Below are 12,962 nucleotides of genomic sequence, written 5' to 3' on the forward strand. Positions count from 1 at the left end.
TATACTGAGAGTCTCATCTTGAAGAGAAAGCAGGAAATTCAGATTCAGTCCTTATCAAAGCTCCTCTCCAATATGCCAGGTGTGCAAACTTCATGAGTTCTTATACCAGACCAGAGCATCAGGAAGACCCCAGAACTTATTGGGAATCTATTCATACTGTTTACTACTGATAAACATATTGTCCCAGTGTATCGTGACAATTGATGACTCCAGAATTTCTGTGCTGCACTTGAGAGTAGGAATTTTTCATATGCTGAGAACCCACATGCCTAGAATCCAGCCTCCTGGGTATTTCCTTCTGAGTATTATCACGTTTTCATGTGCTACCATGAATCAGATTATAGACTATTATCCTCCCTCACTCTAAGGGTGGGCTAACGTCTTCTATTTATTTATCCTTGCCATTGGACTAACAGTGAAGATTTTATTTTCTTAGCCTTGTTTATTCCAGTTTCTAATCATTACTCAAACCAGAATTTTCTGATACAGCTTTGAATGACATTTCAAATATAAATATAGTACTCAAATTCATCAAGAAAATTTCATATATATATATATATATATATATAAAGTCTTAGAACACACAAATATAGATTATATGTAAAATGTTAAAGTAAAATAGTAAAATATATTTGAGATTTATGGTCAAACCAATGAAGTTTTACTAATAAATTGCACCTAGATGTGAATTATTATAATTTATAAATGTTTTTCAAATTATAGAAGACATATAGTAATCATGTAGAAAATTTAGAAAGTATAGAAGAAATAAGAAAATAAGAATCAAAGTAAATTCCAGCAAATAGAGATGAATATTTGTAACAATATTTTATAATTCTTCACTGATTTTTTTGTACATCTACATACTACTAGATGGAGACCACAAATTTCTATCCTGTTATTTGCTTTAGTCATATAATCATTACAGAAATCAACTCTAACTCATTGAAAATTCTCCAAAACCTCAATCTTTATGTTTATAGAATATTCCCATAAATCTTATAAATCTCTCTCTAAAATTAATTTCCAATTTCTTCTATTATAAAAAATGTGATAAAAGTATATTGAATTTTGTTATTACTTCATAAGAATTTTTTAAATTGTTAATTTATCTAATTTTCTGCAGTGTGTGGGTGTATCACTTATTTAGAAATAAAGACTATAGAATTTTACTGATATTCCAATGTTTAATTTAGACTTTCATACTACAGAGGCTGAAACTATTTTCACATATTTCTAGACTGGAAAGGGCCTTTCCCATTATCTTACAGCCTAAAATATAAATGAAATGTCTGGATAGCCTGAGAAATAACTGCAAAGATAGCCTCCTACTAAGGACAATAAAGATAAAATATAAAAGGAAACTAGAATATTGATAATATCAAGAATCTATTATACCAATCTTGGACTTTTTTCCTCTATTCATTTTTTCCAGAAATAAATTAATAAGTAAAGTTCTACCTTGTTCAAATTATTTTTATTTGTTATCTCAGCTATTCATAGTTGTATAATTCCTAATTTATTTAACCTGAAAGGTTGACCATAATATACTTATTTTTATAAAATGATACAAGACAATATCATTTATAGTATCATTATTAGTATAATTTATCATTATTAGTATAATTTTTTGAAAGATTATGGAGAGAGATAGAAGTTTATACTAAGATGATGACAGTGGGGTAGTTCGATTTCAGTAATTTCTTTAATTTTTATTTTTACCTGTTTTTTGTTATTTTTTCTAACATGATTTAATTTAGGAAAACTTATTTTTATAATATTCAACATTTCTATACAGGAACACAAAACATTTCTCCATTCATTCCATTCTTTAATACCTACTCTGCAAATAAATAATTTGCTTCAGATGCTTCTACCAGACATCTCATTAAGTTTTCTTTCTTCACAGCTTTATGTTACTTATATTAATGAGAAAAGTCTTCTGTGAAACTTTCTCTTTCATTTTTAGTGTATACTGGAATCTTCTATGAGTTATAAAGTACAAGTTTAAAAAAATTTTCAGCTAATATAAGCAAATTATATAGAAAGTATATTTTACCTTCCTCAGCTAATCATTATATCTATTATTTTTATTTTAAGTAATATTACATTGGCTGAAATGATTATGAAAATATTAAAAATAATAATTATATGCATGTTGCATTTTTATTCATTTCAATGAAAATAACTTCTTCATTTTATAATTGATTATTATTTTGGATCTGGGCATAAAGGAGTCTATAGCCTGATGTATGTAATATTATACATTAGACAATATACTACCACTAATAGTATCTTAGTATTATTATATTGTATATTAGTATTAATATACTACTAGTATATTATAGTATATTAGGTTAGTATTCTTCATGGATTTTGGAATTTGGGGTTTTTTGGGGGGAGGGAGGGGGCATAAAAGTCACTGGGAAGTATTTTTGTTTTTGTAACTTTCTTTTCAGTCTCCCTCTCTTTCTTACTCTTCTCTCTCCCCTAAGGCCTCCTCAACAGGCCTCCTCTTCTTTTCCTTCTATTTTTCTCCTTCTCCCCTGCTTCCTCCTCCTCCTCTTTCTAGCTCTCTCTCCCCTCCCCCTGCTCTCTTTCTTCCCCTTTCTCTCCAGTCCCTAATCTATTTAACACTTTTTGCCATCAAGAACTAGCGCCTTCTTCTATAATGAAAAGACTCTCATGGAGTAGCTATGGTGACCTCATCATAAGCTAATCAAATCCAGCAATACATCAAAAAGATCATACACCATGACCAAGTGGGATTTATTCTGGGATTGCAAGGCTGATACAATATTCACAAATCAAGAATGAGATACATCACATAAACAAATTAGAAGACAAAAATCACATGATCAAATTACTTGACACAAAAAAAGCATTCAACAAAATCCAACACCTTTTTTTGATAAAAACTCACAGCTAAGTGGGAATAGATGGACCATACTTCAATATAATAAAGGCCATATATGACAAACCTACAGCCAACATCATACTCATTGGGCAAAAACTAAAACCATTTCACCTAAGAACAGGAATGAGACAGGGATGTCTGCCTTCACCACTATTATTCAATATAGTACCCACTGAAGTAATAGCCTCAGTGATCAGACAAGAAGTAAAAGTAAAAGGCATCTAAATTGGAAAGGAGGAAGTAAAACTGTCTTTATTTGCAGATGACATAGAAAACTCTAAAGACTACATCAAAAAAAAACTACTAGATTTATTAAATGAATCTGGCAACGTAGCAGAATACAAAATTAACACCCAGAAATCGATGGCATTTTTATACACCAATAATGAATTCTCAGAAAGAGAAACTAAACAAACAATCCCATTTACCATAGCAACAACAAAAAAATAAGACACCTAAGAATAAACTTAATCATGGAGGAAAAAAAACATGTACTTGGAAAACTACAGGATGTTGAAAAAAGAGACAGAGGAAGATATAAACAAGTGGGAGAATATACCATGTTCATGGATTGGTAGAATTCACATCATTAAAATGTCCATACTACCCAAAGCAATGTATAGATTAAATGCAATCCATATTAAAATATCAATGGCATATTTTACAGATCTAGAACAAACACTCCAAAAATTTATATGGAACTAAAATACCCTGAACAGCCACAGCAATCTTGAGAAAGAAGAACAAAGTTGGAGGAATCGCAATACCAAATATCAAATTATACTACAAAGCCACTATACTCAATGAAGCCTGGAACTGGCACAAGAACAGGCATATAGATCAATGAAACAGAACAGAGACTCCAGAAATTGACCCAAGCCATTATGCTCAATTAATACTGTGACAAAGGAGGCAAGAGACTATCTTTTCAATAAATGGTGCTGGGAAAACTGAACGGGGATATGCCAAAAAATGAAACTAGACCACCAACATACAGCATATGTAAGAATAAACTCAAATTGCATAAAAAACCTAAATGTAAGTTGTGAAGCCATAAAAATCTTAGAAGAAACTATAGGCAGCAAAATCTCAGACATCTCTTGTAGCAATATGTTTATCACTACATCTCCTAGGGCAAAGGGAAGTAAGGAGAAAATAAACAAATGGACTACATCAAACTAAAAAGCTTCTGCACAGCAAAAGAAATGATCAACAGAGTGAAAGAAGAATCCACTGTGTGGGAGAATATATTTGGCAATGATACATCTGATAAGAAGTGAAATTTCAAAATATATACGGAACTCATACAACTTAACAAACAGAAGACAGACAATCCCATTAAAAAATGGGCAAAGGACCTAAATAGACACTTCTCCAAAGTGACATACAGATGGCCAAGAGACATATGAAAAAAAATGCTCAAAGTCACTGATCATCAGAGAGAGGCAAATTAAAATAACAATGAGATATCATCTCCCACCTGTCAGAATGGCTACCATCAACAAAATACAAGTCTTGGTGAGATTGTAGAGAAAAAGGAACCCTAGTACACTGCTGGTGGGAATACAGACTGATGCAGCCACTGTAAAAAAAACAGTATGGAGTTTCCTCAAAAAATTAAAAATGGAACTCCCATTTGACTCAGTGATACCACTTCTAGGAATATATCCCAAGAAACCTGAAACACCCATCAAAAAGAATATATGCATCTCTTATGTTCATAGCAGCACAATTCACAATAGCTAAGATTTGGAAACAGCCCAAGTGCCCATCAGCAGATGAGTGGATCAAAAAGCTGTGGTACCTTTACACAATGGAATATTATGTGGAGGTAAAAAAGAAGAAACTTTTACCATTTGCAACCACATGGATGGACCTGGAGATTATTATACTAAGCAAAATAAGCCAGTCAGAGAAAGATAAGTATCACATGATCTTACTTACATGTGGAATCTAATGAACAAAATAATCTGATGAACAAAACAGATCAAGAGACATAAAACCATGAACAGGCTGATGAATTTCAGAGGAAACTTAAATGCATACTAGTTGACCCAGTGCACGGATTCATGCACATTAAAAGGAAATTAATTAGAAGGTGGCCAGCGGGGCAGGACTGGGCAAGACGGGCTGGACACGCCCTGGAGCCAACCTCCCACAGTCCTTTCCCAGCCAGCCGCACCTGGGGCTACACTGGGGCTCGAAGGGCATCTGTGGAGTGAGCAGAGTCCCTCTGGCAGGTGGGAATCCCTCTGCCTAGTTTGCAGAGATTGGGCAGAAACCAGCAGTCCGACATCCCCCGAGGGGTCCCAGAGTGCAAGAGGGCACTCTGCAAAGTTGCTGTCATACAAGGTGTGGAATGCAAATGCAAGGGTGCAGTAAACCAGATTCAGGGCCAACAGTGTCCCAACAACATAACCCATGGCCGAAGGTGTAATTTCATGGCCCTGTGAGGAAATGTACTCCCTCCTCTCTGGTTTTGGGGTGTCTCACTCTAGGACAGCTGCTGCCAAGTCACTGTAGCTCAGCAGCTCCTGCGTTAAGCATCTACCCCCTGGTGGTCACTGTGCATCATAGTGACTGGTCGTACAGTAGGAGGGACACTTAGCATTTTAGCTTTTTATATATATATAGACTAGAGACCCAATGCACAAAATTCATGCAAGAGTAGGCCTTACTTCCCTCCAGCCACCGGCACCCGGGACCTGGGCTTTTCTCACAGAGGGAGGCCCCGCCCACCCACCACAGACTGCTGGTCAGTGGCCTGGGCCTCCCTCTTTGGGGAAATCATGGGGTGATGGCCAGGCCCCCAACAAATAGCATTGCACCTGCCTTGGCTGGCCTGGCACCAGTGAGTGTCATAGTGTAGTCCTGGATGGTCATCCAGATGGTTGCCCGGATGGTCATCTGGATGGTCGTTCTGCTGTTCAGCCATTTGGTCAATTTGCATATTACATTTTTATTATATAGGATATGCATAGCCCATGGATACAGAAATAGTGTGGTGAAGGCTTGGGAGGAGTGGATCAATGGGTAAACACGCAAACCAAGGGGACATCTGTAATACTTTCAACAATAAAGATAAATTTTTAAAAAAAGATATTAGGAATAAAGTAGCTCATACATATCTATGTTCTGGAGCTTCAAACACCAAGATGCCTAGGAAATCACATGCAGAATCTAAAAACTAGGGAAATCAGGAAATGATAATCATTTGCCTTTTAAAATGCAATTAGCACTCTTTTTCTCCCAGATAGAATGTGATTGAGCAGATTTCCCATTATCCAATATGGAGCATCTAATCTACGGGGCAAGATTTTCTTACCATCTCACCTTAGGAAGATTAAATGTCTATATTGAGGTTATGCCTATGGCTCCAGGACAATCTTGCTCTGAGTAATAACCAAAGTTTATGTAAACTTATGTGGCATGAGCCATAGCACTTATTAACCAAAAACACTACAGAAGTTGCTTTTCTTAAGGGAGAGAAGCACTTAGAGTTTTGTAGACACCTCTTGGTACACCTATTCTTGACCTCTTAATTTTGATTCACCTATAAGTATCTTTGATATATTTATTTTAGGTTTATATTTGTATTAACCACAACCCCATTATTCTCTTCATTGCTGTGAATATACCAATCTGTTCTCTAGTCCTCCTAGATAAAAACTTAAAAAAATAAAAATAAATGTTTGAGAATTTCTGGCCTTATAGCAATTACTAATCACAAGACTAATTATATTTACTATATTTCTTTTTTGAATCTATATAACTTTATTTCCTAAAATTTCACAAGCAAAGCTATGGTCCAAGAAAAATGAAGGATTATGTAACTAGCTAGTAAATATACTAGGAGCTAGGAAAATGGAAGTGTAAATATCAATGCTAATTTAAATCATCTAGATTGGCCAGGCCGGATGTCTGAACTTCCATGTATAACTGCCTAGATTTATGGCTCTAGCTGTGTGACATGAGGTACACATTTTCATAAAGGACCACAGACTTTATAAAAGCAGGGAAATGACTCTTCTGAAAGAAAACTAAAGGTGCTTGTTTTATAAAAATAAATGTTGGGCCAAATGTTCATCCTTTATTATTCTCCCATAGGAGTTTTACAAGATGAGAATCTGGCATTTATTAGCAGGTCATTTAGGGGTCGGTGGCTGTGGGAACCCAGACTCTTTGTCTGCATTTTATCTTCACCATATGATTTTGGTATGAGTATTAAAGTCTCATAAGGTATAATATGTCATGAATATTTAATAATTACATTTTTAAAAACAACACAAGTTAAATCACCTGTTATAATGTTATATTATCAATAAAAACCCATTTAAATCTTCATTAGGTATTTTAAAATTAGTTGTTGGTTTGAGTACTCATTAGTAATGTGTGTGTCTGTATAACAGTATGTTCTGAGTGAATTCAACTATTGCATACAACTTTAACCTTTGTCTCCTCAGTTAGATGTTTGAATATATAAGTAATTTAAATTCCATGCAACATTTTTAAATGGCTTTATAATAAATAATATAACACAAGTATAAAATGTATTTGCTAATCTGCTTGGTAATCAGACAAATCTGCTCTAAAATATTCCCATTAAAGTAATAAATTCAGCCAAATCTATGACAATAAAGTAGAAAGAAAAGTCTCTTGTTAGAACAATTTGTCAAAAGTATTTATAATGAGTCTATTTGAACTTTGCGCTGCCTTCAATGCAACCTGAGAAGGTGCGATTCCCAAAGTCTGCGAAGTTTAACAAAGAATACCTCACAGGTAGAGAAAATGTTAAGGCAATCTGGAAGTAGACACAGAATGGCCTCTTGATAAAAACACAGGGCTTGGGTTCAGAAGAGGAGCTTCTGAGTTCTGGTTTCGCCACTTATTGTGCAAATCACAACCTCTCTGGGCCCCAGTTCCTTCTTCTCTTAGATGGGCCTTGGAATGGTGAGTGTAACATACGTCTGAGTGCCCCAGGCACCTGACCTCCTTGCTGTTCCTCAAAAACACCAAGCGCCTCCGCCCGCCCGAGGGCCTTTGGAGAGGCTCTTCCCCCTTCCTGGGATGCTTTCCCTCAATCTCCATATGGACAGCCGCCTCTCTTCCTTCAAGTTTGGCTTAAAGTTCCCCCAAGCCCATGCCCAGCTCCATGGAAAGCTAGGAAAGAGGTAGCCAGTGTCTTCGCTTTTCATATGGGAGACTGGCTCTGCCTCCATTCAAGATCCAAAAGATACAGAATTCCTTTGAGCAGACAAAATATTAACTTCAAGACACTGCAAAATCTTTAAATAATTACCACTCCACATGATGGGTAAACCCAGAAACTTCTAAGAAATGAGTAACAGTCCATCTAGATCAGCAATTTCAACCTTTTTCATCTCATGGCACACATAAACTAATTACTAAGATTCTGCAGCACACCAAAAAATATATTTTTTGCCAATCTGACAAAAAACATAGGAATCATTTTGATTCATTCACACCAGATGGCTATTGATGTGCTGCGTGTTGTCATTTTTTTATTTGACAATCTAAGGGAAAAGAGGTCAGTGCCCCTGACTAAATAGTCAGGTATTGCATGTTTTAAAAATACTTGCAGTACACCAGTGGAAAACCATTGATCTAGAGATATCTAAATAATAATAAACTAGGCCCATTTAAATTCTTTGTGAGTCTATGTCAGGCAATATTTTAATTTGTTTGGATAACAACAGGAAAAACTTATTGGGCACAAATTACATGTTAAACAGTTTGCTTTATATACATTATTTCTATTCTTTACATAACTTCTGATTATATTATCTCTATAGATGAGGAAGCTGAGGTTCAAAGAGATAAACATAATTGTCATAGGGAATTGTAGTCTCTGTTCTGCAGTTAGTCACTTATCTGGTACCTACCATGTGTTATCAGGTGCAAGCATATTTTCTCTTTTCTCACTACATTTTTCCATATTCATCATATAAATGGGTACACCAAAAAAATGTAAAACAGAAAAAAAGAAAAATTACAGACAATTATTTGGTAAGATCAGATTTGACTAGAGCACTGTTTAATACTTTATTTCTTCATTTTCCTTGCCTTTTTTTCTATTTTTATTTCAATTTTTTAACTTACTCCAATTTTATACTTCAGTGCCTCAAGTCCTTTAGGTAAGAAATTTGGTTACTAAACTATAAACTATGCAAGACATTAAACCAAACTTTATATTAAAACATAAGTACGTACTAGCTTCTTATTCCTATAAGTGTCAAATATAACATGATTTAAAAATATTTATATATTCTGGCAGGTATATGGGAGCATGAGAGCACTGTCTTTGGAGTCAATATGGCTTTGATTCAAAATTAAGTGTCAGAAGATAGTTCCTTCCGTATAAAAAATGAAACAATGCTGACTTTATAGGGTTGCTGCAAGTGTTTTATGAGATCATATATGTAAAGCACCTAGCACAGCCTAACACATAGTAGGAATTCTGTAATAAGATGTCTGATTTGTCCCTGTGTGGCCATGATGGCATGTTCAGAATCCGTGAACTATCATTAAGCAGCAAAAGCTCAAATGCCATAGATCTGCTCTGTTAAGTTAGGACAGTCTGACTCATCTGTTGTTTTGTTTATGCCCAGTATCCTTTGCATAAACCATCATCCTGTTGTTCTTTGAGGCAGCATCCATCTACTACTCTGAGTCCATGCTGCTGGTATCTGTTAAGTTGCAGGATCCAATTCTGTCTGAAGACAAGATACCCCTCACTTTTTCAAGTATATGAGTGAATCTTTGTGGCAGACTTCAAAAATTGCCCTCAAGAATCCAGTTTTAGGAAGTGAGCAAAAACGCATGACCAGCGTTTATTGGGTGGGGGAGGGGCTTGCTCTGTGGTGGAGGTGGCGGGGCCTCGGAGGCTGCCCCTCTTCTCACGGGCCAACTCCTGGCGGGACCCCACTCTCTGCGGCAGGGTCAGAGGTCATCAAAATCAACACCACTGGCTGGTTTCTTACTTTTGAAGCCGGGGTTGATGAGCGACTCCCCCGGCACCGCCTCCTGACCCCAGGTCCCGGGCAGCCTCTCTGAGACTCTGGGTCTGGGAGGAACTGCTGAGGGCCCCCCAGCCGCGGGCTCTTCCTGGGGCTGACGGCTGTCTCCTCTGCAGCTGCCAGCTGCCGCTCCAGGCTGCACACTCGCTCCGCCAGGCCCAGCGTCAGTACCTGCAGCCGTGGGGCCGCCTCTGGGCCCGGCACTTTGGAGAGCTCAAAGTCCACCCCCGGGGCCCCCACAGAGAGGGTCAGGGACGCCCCATCCTCCTGAAGAGTGACAGCCACGGCTTGCCGCTGGAAGGCTGCCCTGAACCGGGGAGCGATGTCCTCCGCCGCACTCAGGCCAAAACGGGCTTTCTGCGGGGGGTGGGGAGCGTCACCGTCTGCACGAGGCCCAGTCCCCCCAAACCTGCCCGACCGAGAGCCCCCAGGACCCCAAGCCAATCTTAGGGCGAAGCCTCAGAGCCCGGGCGAGGCGTCCAGACCCCCGGGGGACCCAGCCCGCCCCTCCGCCCTCGGGAGGTCCGGGAGGTCGGACGGCCCAGCCTGCCCAGGACCCGTTACCCACGAGGGCCGCCAGGCTGCCGGGCGCTTTTGTTTTGTTTTGTTTTGTTTTTTGTTTTTTTCATGTATATTTTTTGGTTTTTTTTCTGTAAAATGTCCCAGTTCTTCCATAACTTATAAACATGATTTATACCGAGGAGTGGATGGGAAAGTGGGTGGAGGGCAGACCTGGGATGGGGAAGCTCCTCTTCTTGCTGCCCCCTTGGGGCGGGGCCCCAAGATCTTAGCTGTATCCATGCTTTTGTGTTATCCCTTCCCCTTGAATGTGGGCTAAGGGCTTGCTTCTAATGAATTGCATAAAGCACAGGTGATGGGTGTCAATTCCACGATTAGTTTACAAAAGACTGACCTCTGTCTTAATGGCATACTCCTCTATTGCCATGTGGGCTTGCACCTTGAAGCAGCAAGCTGTCAGGTGGGTGAGGTCAAGCATTGAATAACGAAGCAACCTCTGGGCAACAGCAAGGGAGGAGTGGAAGTGTTCGGCCCCAGGAGCTGACTGCTGCCATTGGAATGCTGCGTCCGTCTGGAGTCCCTGCTCTTCCACAGCAGATAGTGGAACCTAGTTCCCTCCACCTGGCAGGGACCAGGAGCCTGACTGGGGCGGGGACTCCATGGGGACGGAAATTTGCTGGGACGGTGGTGTAAGCCGGATCATGTACTGACTAGTCCAGAATACGATGCACCTGTCAGGGTGCCCAGGTGTTTCTCATCGCAGGACTCGCCAGACTCCCGAGATCACGTGAAATCGGGCTTTGGGGGAGTCGTGTCCGTAGCAGCGTCCCCGGCCTGCCTGCTTTTGTCGTCTTTACTGGTCCTGATGCTTCGTTCATCCCAGTCTATCCTCTTCCTGGCCCTCTAGCTGTACTCAGACTTACTCCCTATCCCCCACACGCAATCCCTTCACCTCTGGAAGGGTCATGGGAGGCCATGCTGGCGCCTTCATCGCAGCCCGGGGAGAGACCAGGAGGCAGAGGACCCAGATGAGCTGTGCCCATGTCCCGGCCCACAGAACATATGGGTGTTCTTTCAAGAAGGTATGTTTGGGGGGCAATCTATTACATCGCAATAGGTAACTAACACAATTTAAGTCGCTTGGATTGGGCTTCTATCCCTAGCATTTAAAGATTCTGGACAAGTGATCTGCTATGTTTTCTGGTCGGGTCAGCCTTGATCTTTTCCCTTATGGGGATGGCCTGGAGGCATCCGAGAACCCAGGCGACCTTGCCTTGGAGGGGCCCGGGCTGAAGGGGCAGGGCAGCGGGGTAAACAGAAGTTCTGCGCGGGGTGGGGAGGCCGTGGCATCCGGCATAACTGGCTGTCGGTGGTGAATGTGCTGGTGATAGCCTGCGGGAGCCTGGTGTTTGTGCTGCTATTTATTTTTGTGGAGGCAAATCATGAGCTTTGCGATGAAATCCCGAGGGGGACCTCACGTCCCTGTGGGACACAATGCCCCCAAGGACTTAAAAGAGGAGGTTGATATTCGACTATCCAGGATTCAGGATATCAAGTATGAACCCTGCGCCTTGCAGATGATGATGCAAGACTTCTGCAGCTGGACACCCAGGGAAATCAGAGTTGTTACAACTACAGTGGGGCCTTGACTTACGAGTGTCCCGACTAATGAGTTTTTTGAGATACCAGCTGTCTCGGCCGATTTTTTGCATTGAGTTGACAGAGTAATTTGAGTTAACGTGCTCCTTAACGAGCTCGGTCTCGGAACGAATTAAACTCTTAAGTCAAGGCCCCACTGTATTTATACAGGATGAAAACTCTGGATGCCATGAGTGCCTCTGAAATCCCATTTCATGCTGAAGGCCAGCATCCCCGTTCCTGAATGGACAAGGGTTTTTGCTCCTACCTGTTAGATCTTCAAAACACTAGTACTCCTTTCTAGGGTGTGCACAGGCACTCATGATACCTGGATGGGTATCAATCTCATAGCTGGATGCCTATGAGACAGCCCCCTATGGGACTGGGGTCTTTGGCCAGAGAGAGAACCTGCGCTATCAGGAGGTCCTGAGTGAGCTGGCCACGGTGTGAATTTAGAGGGAACAGGTCAAAGGGGACTGGTTAGAGAATATAGTGGTGCTGGACTGTTCCTATAGTGAGCTGGCCTTCATAAAGCAATATGAACAAAATCCATGATAATGTAGGAGTTGTCAGGTCCTAGACCAGCCGTGGGCAAACTACGGCCCGCGGGCCGGATCCGGCCTGTTTGAAATGAATAAAACTATTGAAAAAAAAGACCGTACCCTTTTATGTAATGATGTTTACTTTGAATTTATATTAGTTCACACAAACACTCCATCCATGCTTTTGTTCCGGCCCTCCGGTCCAGTTTAAGAACCCATTGTGGCCCTCCAGTCAAAAAGTTTGCCCACCCCTGTCCTAGACTATTTGAACTGCCACTCGCTCACACTGGAAGGCAGATGCTCTTCTAC

At 40.0% G+C, this 12,962-nt stretch overlaps 1 pseudogene across 1 annotated transcript; it reads left to right on the plus strand.

Moving 5' to 3' along the window:
• The first annotated feature begins 11,836 nt into the window (after window positions 1-11,836).
• On the plus strand, window positions 11,837-12,561 carry LOC308518719 (protein C1orf43 homolog; annotated as a pseudogene). Its single transcript has 2 exons — window positions 11,837-12,129; window positions 12,283-12,561. The product of its transcript is annotated as a protein C1orf43 homolog (transcript).
• The last annotated feature ends 401 nt before the right edge of the window (window positions 12,562-12,962 follow it).

Source organism: Myotis nattereri (genome assembly GCF_964212035.1).
Source record: "Myotis nattereri genome assembly, chromosome: 4".
Classification (NCBI taxonomy): domain Eukaryota; kingdom Metazoa; phylum Chordata; class Mammalia; order Chiroptera; family Vespertilionidae; genus Myotis; species Myotis nattereri.